The 20,326-nt window shown below is 32.9% G+C and overlaps 1 protein-coding gene across 1 annotated transcript in view; it reads right to left on the bottom strand.

Moving 5' to 3' along the window:
- The window catches only part of LOC140434436 (L-selectin), a 44,535-nt gene extending 27,675 nt beyond the window's left edge, over positions 1–16,860 (bottom strand). The window contains exon 1 of the mRNA XM_072522696.1: positions 16,655–16,860. The gene's annotated coding sequence lies outside the window, so the exon portion shown is untranslated. The remainder of the gene's footprint in view (positions 1–16,654) is intronic.
- Positions 16,861–20,326: the final 3,466 nt, after the last annotated feature.

Here is a 20,326-nt window from a genome sequence, read left to right as displayed (position 1 = left end):
GGGTTTTCGATCTTCTGTCACATGGAAAAATTGTCCTGCATTTGATATCTCAGTACATTCATATCTCAAAATGTTTTTTAACCAGAAAACCAGAATTTTTTAGAGATTAATAATTTGGTACATTTGAAATAATTTAATCTATTCTTCAACTAAAAGTACGAATAAAATAATGCATATTATGTCTATAGTTGCCGTAAATAAATTAAACCTGTTTAATTTTCTATGCACACAAGATAAAATGTCACTGAACAGCACTGGTTCCGACTAAAACATGGCTGATTCCGTCTGCGCGAACGAGATGCCCGTGCTTATTTTTTCAAGCAGAGTAGGCATTTTCTGATTGTTTATTATTCTGTGACAGAGTCAATAACGATTCTTTTCTGATAAATTAAGATTTCGTTTATATACTTCTGACGATTGAATATTGGTCTGGAGAGAAAGAGGACAACGAGATAATAAACATTAAATGGGTTAAACCTCTTTAGAGGTGGATCAATTTGTGTCTGGGGACATATGTTATAATGGACGCACTGACTTGGTAATTTTAATTCATGAAACAAAGACGGCTGTAAGATATCATGAGGGAATCATAGAGCCAATAATAGTAGCGTTTGCTGGTGCTATAGATTAGAGATTTGGTTTTATCGACGATAATATCCGTCCTCACCGCGCGGGAATTGTGAACTAATGGATAGATTATCATGAAGTTATAAGAATAGAGTATCCACCTTGTTCTCCCGACATGAATTGCATCGAATAAATTTCAGCGGAAATGTCCAGACGTTTAAACCAATTCTTACAGCCACCTCAAACTTTACAACAATTAGGTAATGAATTACAACAATTTGGGAAACAAGACCTCAACATTTTATTGATAATTTAATAATCACGTACCCACACAGAGTAAAAACTTTAAGAAAATCGAGAGGCTGCCCTACAATGTATTAAATTGTTTATAAACGTGGAGATAAAACAATTTTGTTATTATGACTTTTCTAGAATTTTTCAACTTATTTCAACGTTTCAACAATATTATTTATTATTTTCATAAATAAAATTTGTGTTAAACACATTTACCTCTTATTTAGTTAAAACTTTGACACACCTAAAATAAATATTTTTTTACTATCCTTTTCAATTGTTGAGCAGTGTATATCAGGTAAGACTAACAAGGTTTGCTCAAGACAAATTAGTGAAAGTGTTGTACTAACACTAAACAGATAAAACTACTCGAATAGAATGGTGAAGATATTAATAATAGATAAACACATTAACATTAACAACAAGACGAAAATAATAGTAATGACGTCAGAAATAGATATAAACTCGGGAATTAGACAGGGTGATAGATTATGTACACTACTATTTGACTTGTTTATCGAGAAAATTATAGAATAAATTAAAAAGGCAGGATAAGGATATAAGCTGAGCTGAAAACAAATAAAAATTCTATGGCAAAAGACGCAGAATACAAATAACCAAATAAAAGATCTCTGTAAAATATAGGATAAAGCTCAGTGCCATAGGGGTAAATATGGCCATTGGTATAATTCTGGTTGAGACTGAGACCGTTATACCTTTTTAATGTATCGGTAATATAGTCTCCCGGTTAGTTAACCAATACAGCAAATTCAAAAGTATTCCAAATAAAGTTTAAACAGGAAGATTGACTGTTAATATACACAGTAACATGACTCTATCAGTGCAAAGGACGCCATTCCGTAGCTTTATAATAATGAAGATATTTACTGGACTGGCAATTAGTATACAACCATTAATTGTTCTGTTTTACAGTTCTGTTCAGATTTTGGTTAGCGATCATTGGTACGCCGTTTCTGCATAGGTTATCATTCCCAGAGAATGATTCATAGACATAAAGTTCTTCTTAACTGTCCAATGGGTTCCACATGATTTTATTTCATTTTCCACCACATTTAGTTTTCCTGTTTCCAGTTAACCATGAAGTTTGTTAAAAAATTTTATTCCAGGCGCGTTCTTACTAATATCTTTCGTGATAGTTCTTGGGGCAGTGTAACGCAGTGGGACCCCACTTTCTTTTATTTTTTCTCTTACATCTCTACTTTCTACGCATCTTAGCTGGGTACTACAGGTTGCTGCTGATTTCCGTCTGGAATATTTTTGGACATTTTAGTCTGGGAGCTTCCACAGAGTGAAAGACGGGTATATTCTCTTTTAGGAAATGGAAAGTAGGTGATAAGTAGTTGATTTAGGCCAGGAACGCCAAGTCTTGAAGTAGCCTGTCCTCTACTGGGAATGCTGGGATTCTAGAAGATGACTATTTGATACCAGTCCAAGTGTATAATTATAGATAAATGCTGAATTTTTCTTATCTTCTCTTATACTCTAAAAATCCCATGGCTTGGTTTAATATTTTTTCTATTCTTTTCTGTTTGTAGCTTTATTTTTCCAATTCGGGATTTTAAATTATTTTATATATTTTTTAACATCCTTCTTTCACCTAGTTTTTGGCCTACCTTTCTTATTTTTTGCTTCCATTTCTCTAATTGTGTCCATATTTTATTCCATAACTTTTTTCCAAATATTTTCCTGAGGAATTTTCTTTCCCAGACTTAGAGCATGGCTTGGAGCTCGAATTTTTTGATCGTCCATGTTTTACTGGCATATAATACTATATGCCTTATCACTGTCTTGTATATTCTTACACTTAAGCTTCTAGATATCTTTTTACTTCTTTATACTTATTTAGATCAAAGATACAACGATAGCCAGCCATAATTCTATAAGCCAGAATTTACGTATTTTTTTCTATGATTATTGTCAGATATTGTCCTTGAATGTATTCTCGTTCTGTCCATTCCATATATTTGGCCTTTTCTTCGTTTATTTTTATCCCTTTCTTTCTCGTTTTCACTTCTAATCGTTTTTTATTTCTTTTTATTCTTACTTACTTCTGGATATCCGTACTCTGTCATCGGCAAATGCTTGACATTAATGTTTTCGTTGACTTCAAAAATGATTCTGAACAACGGTGATGACAGTGGGTCCCCCTGTCCTACCCTCTTATTGACTTCAAACTTATCTAGTTCTTTTCCAATTTACTTATTTCGCGCAGTATAAAAATTTGGTCTCATCTGCATTCGGTCCTTATTTTCGGTATATGTTCTTGTTTCCATATTTCTTTTAGCGACTTTTCCAATTCTTAATTCGTAATATTTGAACGTTTCAGCTAATACTTCATCCATTCCTGGGCTCTTATTGTTTTTTAGCTTTTGTATTATTTCTTTTATTTATTTTTCATTAGGTGGTATTTCCCCTAATTTTATTTTTGATTGGTATTTTCCTTCGGATCTTCTTCTTCATATTATTTTTAAAGTTGATTTCCATGTAATCGAATGAACTATATCATTTTAATGTCATCTACTTAAAAATGTATAATATATGTCTAAATTGTCAATATGAATGAGTCACATAAAACTAAATTGTTAAAAGAATTTTTTAATAATTACAGAAACAAAATTTATTTACTTTATTAATGTTTTGTTTTTTGAGAATAATTTCCGAAGTGTAAGTCAAAACAAACTTATTTTACAGTAAAATTGTGGCTTATTTCCAGTAAAAACATTAAATTGTTTTAAGATGCCAAAATAGCTTAAGAACAATATCTTCATATCGTATTGTAGGAATTACATTTAAAAGCTCTTCGACGTATTCTTTACATCTGCACAGTATTTCTTCGTCCCTCAATAGATTTCTTTTGTTCTTGTTTTTGTAGTGTACCAGATTTCCTCGGTAAACCATTTTCTTATTTTTTGCCCCTTTATATAATTTTCTAACTTTTCTCTCTAGAGCTTCCTGCTATGTATTTCAATTTATCTTCGTTATATGTTTTTTCTTTAAACTTATGATTCTTTTGGCTCGTTTTCTTTATTAGTTATGTTTTCTCTCTAACTCTCGTGCTTTTTCTTTTATAATTTTTAATCTTAATTTATATCTTCAATATGAATATTAATCTTTTCTTATTATTTTCATATTTTCTATCAATTACAAAGTATATATAACTATGTTTATAGCGATTATTTTAGCTTATCCTCTTTTTTTTTCGCTTCCAATCTCTTGCTTCTTACTATGTCCGTTTTCTTAAGCGTCTTACAGTCTTTTTCCTGGTCATTTACATTTCAAAGCTTTTAGCCCAATGGAACTGCAAATTATGATGGGGGAACTAGCAGCCAGCTCCCAATACGTCGGCCTAAAAATAAATATGAAAAAAACAAAAATAATGACAAACACAGATGGCCCCAGACGTATAACTATAAATGGTAGTGAGATAGAACAAATCCAGGAATATATCTACCTAGGCCAAATCCTTAGACTTGAAAAAGAAAACCAAAGTGTGGAAATTACTAGAAGAGCAAGACTAGTATGGGCAGGATTTGGAAAACTTAGTTGGATACTTAAGAACCGCAAATTACCCCAATACTTGAGGAGCAAAGTGTTCAACCAATGCATCCTTCCTATCATGACATATGGATGTCAAACCTGGACCTTAACCAAGGCAAATATGAATAAACTAGTCACAACAGAAAGAACAATGGAAAGAGCAATGTTAGGTATACGACTGTCAGATAAAAAGAGGAACGACTGGGTAAGATCCAAAACAAAAGTCGAGGACATAGCAACAAAAATTGCCAAACTTAAATGGAGCTTCGCGGGCCACACTGCTAGACAAAAAGACCAACGTTGGACTACTACAATACAACATTGGAGACCTTACGAAAGTAAACGACCAAGAGGAAGCCACAGGTGAGATGGGTTGATGACATTAAAAGAATAGCCGGAACAAATTGGAAATATGTTGCTCAGGATAGAGACCGATGGAAGGAGTTGGGAGAGGCCTATGTCCAAACATGGACGACAGATGGCTAAGAAGAAGAAGAAGAAAGCCCAAAGATATGCTTTTGTCCATGTCAAATCTTATGCCTGTTTTCGAACTTCTTCTTCTTCTTTGTGCTTATCCAGATCTGGCTTTCTTATATTACAATCGGTACAGAAATTTGTTTGTAGAAGTTAACCTGTATATCCTCTCTGGTTTTATTGTTGATTACTCTTCATATACTAATACTACTACTACTACTAAGGATTTCCACAGTTTTCACTGTCTTCCTTCACTCAACCGTTTTCTCCAATTTTCCCTGTCATTCCAGTCTCCATCTCGCAGGGTTCTTTTCTCCATAGCCTCGTCGATTTCATCTCTGAATGACCTTCGGGGTCTTCCTCTCTTTCTTCTTCCAATCGGGCTCCATTCTGTGATTTTGTTTATCCAGCGTCCTCTGTCCGCTCTTCTGACGTGGCCGTACCAGGATAGTCTCTTCTCCTCTATATAGTCGATTATGTCTGATTGCACTCCCATTCTCCGCTTAATCTCTGCGTTTTCAATTCTGTCTCTTTTTGTAAGTCTACAGCTTCATCTCAGGAACTCCATTTCTACTGCTCTTATTCTACCTCTATTTCTCTTGTTTATTGTCCAGTTTTCGGACCCATATGTCAGGATACTTCTTGTCAGGGTGTTATATATTCTCTGTTTTGTCTTTATCGTAATGTTCTTATCCCACAACACTAAGTTTAGTTGTCTTATACAGTTTCTTGTTTGTCTCAGTCTGTTGTTTATATCTTCTTCTGTTGTTCCCTGGTTCGATATTATGGTTCCTAAATACTTGAATTTATCTGTTCCATTTATTTGTCTTCCCTCGTCTATCTCTAGGTTTCTCATATCCTTGTTTTCTGTTGTTAGGTATTCGGTTTTCTCTAAGTTTATTTCCATTCCGTTGTTTTTATATTCTTCTTCTAGTTTTCTGAGCATAAAGCTGAGATCTTCTTCATCTTGTGCGATGACTACTTGATCGTCGGCAAAACTTAAGGTGTATAGGTATTCGTCTCTTACTGGTATGCCCATTCCTTCGCACTTTCTCCTCCATGGTTTGAGTGTCTTTTCCAAGAATATTTTAAACAGAGTAGGGGACGTAGCACAGCCTTGTAGAAGTCCTTTTGTCGTCTTAAATGGATTGTAGGCTTTATTTCCACATTTAATAGCTACTTTGTTTTCTTTGTATAGTGCTTTAACTGTTTTTATTAGTGTTTGTCGGATTCCGAGATCATTCATTGCTTCCCATAATTTGACTCTAGGTATTGAGTCATATGCTTTCTTTAGATCAACAAAGGCCAGATGGACCGGTCTACCTTTTGCCATTTTCTTCTCTATCAGTTGTTCTAATGTGTACGTATGATCTAGGCATGATTTTCCTACTGTGAACCCTGCTTGGTCTTCTCCAATTTTTCCTATTATTTCAGTTTCTAGTTTTTCTTTAATAATTTTCCCGTAAAGTCTACCTACCGACGATATTATACTAATTCCTCTATAGTTTTCACATTTTTTCCTGTTTCCTTTCTTATGTATGGATGTGATGTATGCTTGTGTCCATTCCGCAGGTATTTCTTCTCCATTTAGTCCTCTTTCGAACATTCTATGTAGCATGCGGAATAACTTTTCCGTTCCGTTTTTAATTAGTTCGTTTGGTATTCCTCCGGGTCCTTTGGCTTTTTTGTTCTTCAATGTCTTGATTGCTCTCTTAACTTCTGCCAGGCTTATTTCTATCTGGTCGTATGCCCCATTTCCTGCATGTTCTATATTCTCTTCCTGAAATTGGGGACGGTTTTCTGTAAGTAGTTCTACGTAGTATTCTTGCCACTCGTTTTCACTAATTTTGCCGATCTGGGTTTTCTCTGTCTTATTTCGTTGAAGTGCTTTTAATATTCGCCATGATTCTGAATTTCTCGTTCCTCCGATATGTCGTTCTATCTCTGTGCATGCTTGTTCCCATCGTTTGTTCTTTTCATTTGTTACTCTTTTCTTTACCTCTCTGTTTTTCGCTCTATATAGGTCTAAGTCTTCCTGTTTTTTGGTGTTTAGGTATTTTATGTGTAGTTTTTTCTTGTCTTTTATGCATTTCAATGTGTCTTCCCTTAATTTGATATTCTGATGGGTGTTCCTTTGGTCGTCTTCTCCAAAAGCTTCTAAGGCCGCTGAAATCAGGCAGGTTTTTATGTGTTCATGCATTTCATCTAATGTGTCATATCTGAATTCTTCTAGTTTTTGGTCTAGTCTTCTTTTGTATAAATCTTTTATTGATTCTTCCTGCAATGGATGTAATTTGAGCCTCGTTTCGTATATTGTCGTTCCCGTTGTAACAATCGATGTATGTTTTTGTTTTGTCCAGATATAGGGGAATTCCATCCATGCCACCACAAGTTTGTGATCTGTTCCACACTCTGCCCCTCTTTTCACTCTGATGTCTCTATCTCTGATATACTAATAATTTTGTTTAATTTTATTCAACATAGTTACTGCAATCATGTCAAATTAAAAGATCCTAAATGATCTAATTTGTTCTATTACAGGACTATTAATCAGGTGAGAATCTTACTGGGAATGTGTCAATAAATATAGCTGTATTTATTTTATGTGTATTTATTTTATCTTCATGTTCAGTAACAAAGCCACATCAACTGCATATAAGAGAGAATTAAATAATATATTTTATCGTCATATTTAGCTTTCCAAATGATGATGTACAAGTAAAAATTCGCAGGACCAACTGTAATAAAATTTCACAGAGTAATTATTATCTTGTAAAAATTTAATTACCAAGAGAAAGCAGAATTTGACTTAAGAAGTAGTAGCTTCAGTTTAATATTTACCATATTACTAATGTTGACATTTAAAAAGGATGGTCACAAGATTTTATGATTTACCATATCTAAAGAAAAATGGCTGTTTAATTTACTTTGTGCAAATGATCTAACATTATTTGGTGAAAATGAATCCGGCGGAAAATTTACAGGGAAACAATAATCAGCGGGCACGTCTTAGATAAGATTATGAAAATTTTGTTTAAGGTGATAATACTAGCAAAATCACTAAAAAATGTGCATAAACAGCATGTTGCTTTTATTAAAATGTGAACTAAAAACGAATTTATTGATTAAATCAGCTGTACACCAACAACTAATAGAAAATTGTATTTGGTACTTATAATCTTAGATTAATGAAATAATTTAATTAATCTAAGCTTATAATAAAGCAAATTGATCATTCCTTTACCCACCATTCTTTTAATATTTTTGTAATTCTTCTTCTTCTTCTTCTGCCATTGGTGACTTATCTCTTCCTATTTTGACGACACGGGTCTCCTCCATTTTGCGTATGTGGTTATTCCATTCTTTTTTTTTTCTATTTTGTGTCCATTTATTTATACACTGTACGTTACATGTTCTTCTAATGTCTTCACTTCTCTTTCCATTTCTCAGCGTATTTCCTGTAATTCTTCTCAGTACTCTCCTCTCTGCCGTTTCCAGTAGCCTTTGCGTTGTGGCTGTTTCGGGTCTTGTTTCTGATACATATGTCATTATTGGTCTTACACTAGCTTTATAAATCCTTGACTTCATCTCAGTGTTAATGTGTCTGTTTCGCCATATGGTGTTATTAAGGCATCCTGCCAATCTATTGGCTTTTTGTACTTGATCTCTCACTTCTTTGTCCAGGTCTCCATAGCTAGACAGTATAACTCCCAGGTATTTTATTTCCATTACTTGTTCAATACTGAAGAAGACAATGCTCCTAGTTGAAGAATGTAAGAGACTGGACAGGCATGGACACACATTCGATACTAAGAACAGCTCAAGATAGAGAGCAATTTGCTGTAGTTATAGCCAACCTTCAGTAATGGAGAAGGCACCTTAATCAATTTCTATTTTACATCTGGTTGGTTCTTAGCTGACTACTATTGTTTTAGTTTTCTGAGATAAGATTGTCATATTAAATTCTCTTGCTCTTATGTTAAATCTGTGGACCAGTCTTTGCAGACTATCTTTATCTTGGGCTATTAATATTGCGTCGTCTGCGTAACAGAGTATTTTTATTTCTTTGTTTCCCATTTCCCTCTTCCTTTGTTAACGGTTTTGACGATTTCATTTATGATCAAATTGAAGAGCATGGGTCTTAATGAATCCTCTTGTCTTATTCCGCTGCCTATTTCTATAGGTCCTCTAAGTTTTCCATCTATTCTGACTTCCATTTTGTTGTTTTGGTAGATGTTTTCGATAGTTTTTATAATCTTTAGGGGAACTTCTCTATTTTACTATATTATATTATTTTGTAATTAATTGAATCAAATTATAAATTGTATAAGGTTTTGTGGAGCTTTCGAGTTAGTTTTCAGAGGTCACGACGAAAAGGAAAATTCAGAAAATAGAGGCATATTTAGGGAGCTGATCAATTTTAGCGCCGAGTTAGACAACGAAAGGTTCATATTCAAAGTTCCAAATCATTGAAACCCAAAATGAACTCCTTGAGTGCATATTAGATGTTTATGACGAAGAAATTAGGAAAGAAATTAAAAATCTCAATGTGTTACAGTGATTGGCGATGAAATGACAGACGTTACTGGTGAATTTTAGTTAGTTAAAGTTTTCCGATATTTTTGTAAAGTGCGACCAGTTAAGAGATTTTGGAGATTTTACGTGCTGGACGTACATGATGCCAAATTAATCGCTGAATTCATTTAAAATTATTGAAATCCCTTATTAAAACATACTCTGAACAAATTAATTGCTCAAAGTTATGATGGCGCATCTATTATGATTGGTGGATTAAATGGTGTGCAAAAAATTATTAAGGAAACATATCCTCTTCCAAATTACGTTCATTGCTATACACACCAAATGAATTTAATTATGACAAGTGCATCTTCTATTAATAAGCAGGCTAGGATATTGTTTCTAATTTATCTGGTTTGTGCTCATTCTTTTCTACGTCTCCTCTACGAACAAAAATTTTGGATGAGGTACTTAATCGCAGGTTGCCAAAATCTTCCCAAACACGTTGGAATTCCCAATCACGGGGTGTTCATACTGTTTATGAAAATAGAACAGACCTCATTGCAGTTATGGACATTCTACAAAGTATTTCACGTGATTTGTCGTCCATTAATCAAGCAAATGTTTATAAATTAAAGCTTCAGGATAAAAGTTTTGTATTTTGGTTATTTATTTTTGATAAAATAATGCCTCACATAGAAATTATTTTTCATCAATTGCAAAAAGTAAATAAACGTATTTTTAGCTAAAATTGTGTTATTTCCATTAAAGATAGTAAATAATATTAAAATTCCACAAGAAAATAGCTTCAGAATAATATTTAATGGTATTAATTTAAAATAATTTGACGAACAAAGTGGCAGAACCCAAAAGAAGGAAAGGTAGAACATGGAAAAGTTAAGAGAATAGAATAAAAGTAGTTGAATAAAAAATAAAAGTCGAAAAGAACTGAAACTTGGAAGCTTGTTAGGTACACATTAGTACATATTGGGTAACATAATTATAATACAATAATGGCTCTCGAAATATTCAACAACCACCTGTTCTGGAACATAACCCGAGATAAGTGAAGATTTTTATCGGAGTAATAATGATAATGATATCTATTAATGAGCCTATTGCGATAAAATGTCTAGTCGTCAGAAATACAATATTTTCCAAGAAATTTACGTTTCAACTTAACAATTATTCCTGTCGCATACAAAATTCATTTTTCTTTGAAAATCATTTTCATTTAATTCCTGGTGCAGCTGAAATTTAAATGGGTGAAATTGTTTTTATTTTTTTCTTTATTGTTGCATTTAACTCTGTTGTATTGCTCAATTGGCGCGTATTTATATGTGGATTCTCTATGTACGATAACTTCCTGTTCATTCCCATCCCTAAAACCATTTTTGGTATTAAGGGTTTTAACTTGCTGTTAATATCAGCAGAAAACAAAACCAAATGAATGACAACATCTAAATATTCACTACGATTAAAAATCGAAATTGATGGGAAAATAATAATGCAGGAAGCAAGGTTTAGATATCTAGGAATAGATATAACTAGTTACGGAGATGTTGAAGAAGAAGTACGGCAACAAAGCTTAAAAGCAAGTTAAGCGGCGGGATCTCTTAATGACACAATCTCGCAGAACAAACACCTAAGATAAAACACAAAAACAAGAATCTATAAAGCAGCAATTAGACCTATATTAACATACACGGCGGAGACACGACCTGAAAAACGAGTCAACTACTAGAAACAACAGAGATGAAAATACTCCGACGAATATCAGGGAAAATCTGTTGCATAGGGAGAGAAGCGAAAACATAGAAGACATAAATGTATGGGTGACAAAACAGAAACAGGAGTGGAACGAACACATTAGTAGAATGGCAAAGGATAGGATAGTACGAATAGCACGAGATAAGTCACCAAATGGACGAGGAAGTATTGGCAGACCAAGAAAAAGATGATGAGATAATTTAAACAATTGAGGAGACTAATGCGACTAATATTGAAGAAGAAACAGGCTTTAAAGCCTGCATACATGAAGGAAGAAGAAGAAGGGTTTTAAATATTGCACATTGCCTGAAGGAATGAAGTGATTTAAAAGTTTTACTAAATATTTTTTTTTTGGATGTCTTCTGTGCGGATATCTCTGATTATACATGTTTAAAGCTAGTAAAAGTTTCTAAAGCTAGTAAATAGTTCAGTTGAAAAATTCATATTTAAAATATAAAAATTTGCTACAAAGATGCTGGTACTACAACAATATTACCAGCTTTTGTGACACAAGTAGATACTATTTATTTTAATAAATATTTTGACAAATACATTTTACGTTTTTTTTTTTGTTCCAAGACGATTTTTTTGTATACGTTCTCAGAATGTCGGTACTACAGCTGATCTTTCACGAAAATACAATTTAACTTAAGATAAATTTAGTAAAGCAAAGCGATCATAAATTATTCATTTATTTGCTAAAAATTAATAAGGTAGATTTTAAATATTTAATAATTAATTTATGGGTATTGATTAAATTTATTAGTATGTATTTCTTTTGTATTACTTTGTAACATGATGAGGTTTGTGAGTGATGAATTCTACTAATTTTTACTAGCAAACCTTTTTTTAATCTTTGATATTTTGATTAATGTTTATAAAATTGAATTATATATTTACAATTTTTGTTTGTTATATTTCAGTAGGTACACAAAATTTATTAATAAAAATCTGAAAAGAACATAAAATCTACAGTTTTCTCTAAATATCTACAAAACGAAACATGCTGGATATGTAAAATCTCATACCAAAAGAAGGGTTGTGATGTTTTCTAGAAATTAAAATACTAACATACAGGGTGTTCCTTTAAACAAAATGAGAACATGTTGTATTTTAAAATAGTAATCACACTAGAAAATTTTTGAAATATCATTACATTTTTATTACCTTGAAAACCTAATCCACTATAAAACATCTACTATATTACATTTTTATTACCTTGAAAACCTAATCCACGGTCCTTTAAATATTACCGTTTTTCTCAAGAAAAGTGTAAATACACTACCGAGCATAAAATTAGGGTCACCCCGTAATTTGAATTTATTTTAGAAATTATTATTCTGTTTTAACTATTTTCGGTTGTAACATAGTTTACTAATGGATTTCTTGAAAAAAAAATTGTTGTCGTTGTTTCGACAAGCGTTTGAGATAAAAAGTGCTCCTTAGCCTAATTCCTAAAAACCGTTATCAGCACAGTTTTTATTTCTATAGTTTTAACGTCAATTGTAAATTGTTTGTGTATTGTTATTACTGTCAGTGTATTGCAATGAGCATAAATTCTGTTGTGGCGGCAAGAATTGTGGCGGCGTTAGAAGATGGCCATGGTCAGCGCGAAACTGCAAGAAACGTTGGTGTAAGTCTCTCGAGTGTGCAACGAGTATGGCAACGGTACGAAGAGACCGGTCTGCTTACTCGAAGACCTGGTTCAGGTCGAGGCAGGATTACAACAGCTAGAGATGACCGCTTTGTCGTTTCTAGTGCTTTGAGAAACCGAACGGTCACGGCAGTTTTTCTTCGAAATCATCTGCAAGAAGTGAGAAATGTAAACATAAGTGAATGGACAGTTAGGAGACGACTTCATGCTGCTGGTTTATCTTCTCGAACTAGAGTAACTGGACCGCCGCTTTCCCGTGAACACCGAATTGCCAGATTGAATTTTGCAGAAGAACACTTGGCTTGGACAATGCAGGATTGGAGTCGTGTATTGTTTTCCGATGAATCGAGATTCTGTCTTACGGGCTCAGACAAACGTGTAAGAGTGTGGCGACGTCCAGGCGAGAGAAATGCTCAAGCATGTGTTGCCGAGCGTCTTCCATTTGGTGGAGGGTCAGTTATGGCATGGGGAGGCATATCGTTTGATGCTTCCACGGAGTTAGTCTTTATCGAGAATGGGACATTGACAGCGCATAGGTACCTGACACAGATTCTGGAAGACCATGTTTTACCGTTTATGGTTATTCTTAGAGACGACGCAACATTTATGCATGATAATGCACGGCCCCACACTGCTAGGATAGTTACTGAGTATCTTGAGGAGGTTCAAATCACACGATTTGTTTGGCCTGCTCGCAGTCCAGATATCAATCCCATGGAACATGTTTGGGATGAGATGAAGAGACGTTTACGGAGTCATGTGCCGACCCCCAGAAATTCGAGAGAGCTTCGCGACATATTGGTGCAAGAATCGAATAATCTTACGCAGAATGTGATACAAAATCTGATCCAAAGCATACCTGGTCGTTTGCAAGCTGTTATCACTGCCAGAGGAGGGAATACTCGCTACTGAAGTTCTTAAAATTTCTTTTTTTCAACAAAAAGCACATCAAATTAAAATTGCCACTTTTCAATATTTAGTATATCAAAGGAAAATTCTTCATTTCCATTATTTTTAATAAACTTTAAACGACAAAAACGTTGTTTTCTTTAAGCAATCCGTTAGTAAACTATGTTACAACCGAAAATAGTTAAAACAGAATAATAATTTCCAAAATAAATTCAAATTACGGGGTGACCCTAATTTTATGCTTGGTAGTGTATTTCGAAAATTATTAACTTAAAGCATATAAAACTTTATATAAACTCTTTATATTTAAGAAAAATAGATATATTTAAAATAGATACCTTAATATACATTGTGTTCCATTAAAAAACACAACTTTAGTTCATTTCGTTGTTCTGACTGACCCTGTATAATCGAAAATAATTTTAAATTATAGATGTCTTTTATATGCATCAGTTTTGTTTGTTGTTTGAAATATCTTTATATACTTAACATAATTTAGCCGTGATCAAAGAAAGGTAGTTTTCGCCGCCAAAATTACGCGTTCATTGAGTCAATTATGGATATTTGACTGCAATTTTATTTTACCCTTTTCAATATTTAGGAAATGTTTGGAAAATATTTACGCCGATAGATCATTTTGCACTTGTACTCTTATCTTAATGGCAAATCGGACTGTTTCGACATTTCGCCATTAAAACGATTATGTTAACATGCATTAATCTCATCTGCATATCTAAAGAGGGAAATAACCGGTAATGTCTGTTCGAAGTTAGCAGACAGTAGTAATACAACATCACAGAATAGTTTGTCGTTACCGTTTAAATTTTGCATACTTCTATGTAATGCTTCGAGTGAATCTTTATAAGCCATAGTACTTTATCCCAGATAATAACTGAACTCGTTTACATCACTGCAACCATTACACTTCTTTTTTAATTGTTACATATTGCATTTGGTTTGATATGAACGTCTAATGGCAGCTTGAGTACTAAATGTGATTTTCGCTCACCACCTAACAATTTTTTGAATCAACAACTGTAACTTGCCTACATTTGGAACTCATTGACTATAAATTATCATAAATTACGATTCAAATATATTACAATTACGATAAAAATATATATGGAAAATTTTATGGATATGGATTTTGTATACTCAATTGGATTTTAACATTTTAGTAAAGAAGTGGAATTACATAAAAGAGTACACTAACATCCCATTGCAAGAATTCCAATCATCTGTAGAGTTAACGTTAAACTCAACATACTTTTTATATAAGGACGAAATATACCAACAAATGGATGGATGTGCAATGGGTGCAAGGATTTCTAGTGTCATTGCCCAACTGGTTCTGGAAGACTTAGAAGAATCTGTCATGAGTCATTTAGATTTTAATGTACCATTCTTCTACCGCTATATCGATGACTGTATCTGTCCTATTCCAACAAATAAAATGACCGAAATTTTAGATAAATTCAACAGTTACGATCCAAAAGTAAAGTTTACTATAGAAATTGAACAAAACAATAAAATAAATTTTCTGGATATCACATTACATCGCGTTAATAATATAGTTAAAACCATGTGGTTTACAAAAGAAACATGGTCTTCACGATATCTCAACTACAATTCTCATCATCCATTCTCCCATACGAAGTCGGTAATTATAAGTCTTGCTGATAAATCTATACAACTAACAGACCCAGAATACAGACCAACTGCAATAAAAAAAAGCAAAAAATGCCCTTCTAAAGAATGCATTTCCCGAACATCTAATCGAAACTATTTTCAAATCAAGACTTAATAAATTTTACAACAATACAAATAAAAATAAACCCAACAGTATCAAAACTACTTATACAACTCTTTCATATATAAAAGGTTTATCCGAACAATTGACAAATATTTTAGCCAAACATAACATAACAGTGGCCCACAAAGGCAACAACCTTTTAAATAAATATTTCACTATACTAAAAACACAAACTCCAAAACTCAAAAAAATCACATGGTGTTTACGAGATACCATGTATTAACTGTGAATGTGTCTATATTGGGCAAACCAATCAACTGCTTCAATAAAGAATTCGTTCTCACAAATATGACAAGAACAATGTCACTGCGCTTACAAAACATGAAAATGAAAAGTAGCATAAATTTGACTTCGAAAACATCAAAATTTTAAAAACCGAACAAAACAAAAAAAAGAGGGAGATACACGAATCAATAGAAATAAAAATAAATTCCAACGCAATAAATGACAAAAAAGATACACAAAACCTAAATAAAATATATTTCAATCTGATTTAAATAATAATAAATATATAAACACCATAAAAAGCTCTTAAAGTCATAACATATCTCCACTTTACCTTTTTCGAAAACATCAATGATACGCCCATATAAAAATAATTATACACTAATGACAGTAAACCATGAGATATCAGATATCAACTTTTATTTGTCACTTCATTAATGTCAGTGTCCCGTTTTATGTTTTGGTAAGTTATATATATATATATATATATATATATATATATATATATATATATATATATATATATATATATACATATTTTACAATAACTATTTGTTCCTAATCTTGTACATTTTAGAATCTTGACAAAGGCAAGGGTTTCCTGCCGAAACTTTGATCTCTATGGAAAATAAAATCTAGTTCCACATGTAATATAATTTATTGAACCTAAACCCAAGAAAAACTAATATTATATTATATATAATTTTTAAATAAAGAAATATTTAATAAAAAAGAATATTGGAAAATAATTTTATTTGTTAAAAAACTGAAAAATTAATTAAAATAATTTCTTTGTCAATGTAGATTATTCCGAATCAAAACAGTCAAATATAATTAATAAAATAATTAATGAATTCAATTTAAATATTTACCTTAACGAATAATACCACTAAGCACCACTTCAGAAACCACTTTCGATTACCGACTGAAACTGAAGCGGGTCATCTTCCGTATATTATATGTAATGGTGGGGCTGGAATCGAAGAAGAGAAGAAGACTAATTATTGCAAACGCACCGCGTGCATCACCTTTTCATGAACCTTATGCACGAGTACAATAAGACCGGTGCATGGGGTAAGCTCCCCCACACAGTGAGTACATACGGTCTTCTTTACCTTGACCTCCCAACAACGCTAGCACGGTACCGCCGAGATTCCCAAGTACGACTTCAATGATACTGCTTATTGGAATTCTGTGGAGAAAGCATATTGATGAGCTCGAAGCAAGTTTACCGCTTTTGGTTTTAGCTATAAATTACGTATATTATGATATTATTAAGAAAGCTGAAGCCGTAATTTTTGAGGCTTAATTTGATACAACTATCTTATAATTAAAAATCTTTTGATTAATTATTATGAATTAAAATTAAGCTAAGAAACTCATTTCTATGAATGTCACTTTAGTTAATGAACTAGTTTTTATAAAAAAAAGCTGTCTTGATGTCATGAAAAAACTAAACCACAAAGTTTTAAGTGTCTAAGAAAGTGTAAAAAGGAAATTAATTTCTAACAATACTGAAACAAATTAAGCCATAAGTAAATAATCAATTATTTGAATAAAAGTTGTATAATGAGGTTTAACAAAAAGGGACTAAACAGGTTCAATTAGTTGTAAAAATATTCCCGATTTTACAGATATCTCTAGAATAGTACAGTCGTCAGAGATCTGACCCCTAAAAATCATACGAACAAGCTGAATTGTGCCGAGAATATCAATTTTGGGACCCCAAAAAAGATGCAAAGAGTCCCTAAAACCCCCATCATAGGGGGGCAAAAACGAAAAAAAGTCGATTTACCAAGACTCTCTACGCGGTAGAAAAAAATGTTTAAAATAAAAAATGTAGCTGAGATAATTTTAAACAAAAATGTTTATTAGCACTTTTTCGTAGAATCAACTGTTCTCTCAGAAACAACGCTAAAAGCAACCGGCGATTTTGAATTTCGGTTACGCGCGCGAAATCAATATTAAATAAAATTTGTATCAGCTCGACGGTAAAAATTCAATATCTTTTGATCTGAGTGTCCTATCGACAAGTTGATCAAATTGAGTTTTAAAGGTAAAGAGTGCAGCTTTCGTATACAATTTTTTGCGCGATTTTTGCCATTTTTACGATTCTTGTGAGATCAATAAAATTTATTACTTTCATTGACCGGTCGTAGTGAAATTTCTAGTAGTAGTCGTAGTCATTTAAAGTATGACTAAAAACGCAGAATTTAAACTATTACATTAAAAATGATAGTACGTCACGGAAAATGCCTCCAAGAAGACGGTTTTTCGTGTAATTTATAGCAGAAGTTAAGTACTTTTGAAAAAGGTACTAGTGTAATTAAAAAAGAGCTGTTTTATATATTTTAGATCGTTTGTAATGTGAAAGTTCAAATTCAGCGTCTTTTAAGCATATTTCAAATACCTCACGTTTGTTGCCAAAACTAAAATTTTATACTATAGATTTTGAACATTAGGTTCTAGTTATAGAAACTCTATAGTGGCCAGTCAATGAAAGGAATACATTGTATTGATCTTGACATCGCGCAGTGTTTACATATTTAACACCTTTATAAAAACTGAGGTAAAATACAAAAATTGCGCACGAAAGCTGCACTCTTTAACTTGGAAACGCATCTTAATTTTTGTCGATAGGATACTCGGATCAAAAGATATTAAATTTTTACCGTCGAGCTGATACAAATTTTATAGGGCATTGATTTCGCGCTCGTAACTGATATTCAAAATCGCCGATCGCTTCAATCGTTGATTCTGGGAGAATGTTTCATTCTACAAAAACAATGCTAATAAACGATTTGTTCAAAATTATCTTAGTTACATTTTTTATTTGAAACATGTTTTCCTATGGCGTACAGATTCTTGGTAAATTGATTTTTTTTCGTTTTCCACCCTCTACCTGGGGGTTTTTAGGGAAAAGCTCGGGGGTAAAAGTGATAAACTTTTTTGCATCTTGTTTAGCGTCATAAAATTGACATTTTCGGTAAAATTCAGCTTGTTTGTATGATTTTTATTGGTTCAGTGGCATTTTCGTCTCTGACGACTGGAGTAAAAAGTCAATTAATCAATTAACTAATAGATATTTAATTTTAACAAATTAAAGTTAAAATTTTAATCTATATTTATCAGTGTTCTCAGCCAAAGAACATCTGGCTTCTATGTTCTTTGTTAGTTTTTCCACGATTTTCATTCCCTCATTTGTTCGTTCGTCTCAGTTCGTCCCTCACAGTTAATTCGTCTCATCTATTCTATATATAATGTCCGGTTTATAGCGTCCTGCACATTCCGGTTCCCATTCTCCTTTCATGTCTATCGACCCAGTCTCCTCGTCTCCTGCTCGTAGATCTCTCTCTGACATTGTCTTTTGGACTCAATTGAGTCATGTTGTTTTCGGATTTCCTCGTTTTTTTGCTTAGATGGATGCCAATCCAATATTATCTTCGGTATGCGATGCTCTGCATGTCCGTACCAAATAAGTTGTTTTTGCTGTTTACGATGGTGGTTGTTCTCTCTATGATTTATCTTATTCTTTCATTTATTCTTCTTCTTTACGTGCCATCTCCGCGACGGATGTTGGCAATCATCATGGCTATTCTGATCTTAGATGCTGCCGCTCTGAATAGTTCGATTCATGTGCATCCGTACCATTCCCTCAAGTTACGCAACCATGAGATTCTTCTCCTTCCTACACTTCTCTTGCCCTGGATTTTCCTTTGTATAATTAGTTGAAGTATGTTGTATCTTTCATTACGCATAACATGCTCCAGGTATTGCAGCTTTCGTGTCTTGATGCTTTCCAATATTTCCATTCTTTTGTTGACTCTTCTCATGACTTCGTTGTTTGTTACATGCTCGGTCCATGATATCTTCAGGATTCTTCTATACACCCACAATTCAAATGCTTCGAACTTGTTAGTAGTCGACGCGTTAAGTGTCCATGCTTCTATCCCGTAAAGCAGAATCGAGAAAATATAACTCCTTGCCAGCCTAACTCTCAAATCTAATTTCAGTTCTCTTGCACAAAGTACCTTTCTCAAATGAGTCAGATAAAATTAAATTATTAGAAGAATTTTTCACCAAGTAACAAAAAAACAAAATTTGTTTAATTTACTAATGTTTGTATTTTGAGAACGATTTTCGAAGTGGAAATTGAAACGTCAATAAACGTACTTTAACGTGTAATTGTGGCTTATTCCCATTTAAATAGTAATGCAATACAATAGTAATAGTAATACATGCCACAAGAAAACAGCTTCAGAACAATACCTCTCTCATTTTATTGAAGTTTGTTCGTGCTTTCTCTATTCGATCTTTGATTTCTTTGGAGTAATCGTTTGTGTGATTGATTATTGTGCCAAGATAATTGTAGTTTTTAACTGGTTCTAAAGTTTTACCGATAATTGTCAGGCTTTCATCATTATTTTGGGTTTTTGATATTCTCATAAATTTAGTTTTCTTGATGTTTATTGATAATCCATATTCTTCTCCATACTCAACTATCTTGTTCATTAGCTTTTAGAGGTCTTGGAGGTTGTCTGCTA

Source organism: Diabrotica undecimpunctata, chromosome 2 (assembly GCF_040954645.1).
Source record: "Diabrotica undecimpunctata isolate CICGRU chromosome 2, icDiaUnde3, whole genome shotgun sequence".
NCBI lineage: Eukaryota > Metazoa > Arthropoda > Insecta > Coleoptera > Chrysomelidae > Diabrotica > Diabrotica undecimpunctata.
The sequence above is the reverse complement of the archived record's forward strand: the minus strand, read 5'-3'. Positions and strand labels throughout refer to the sequence as shown.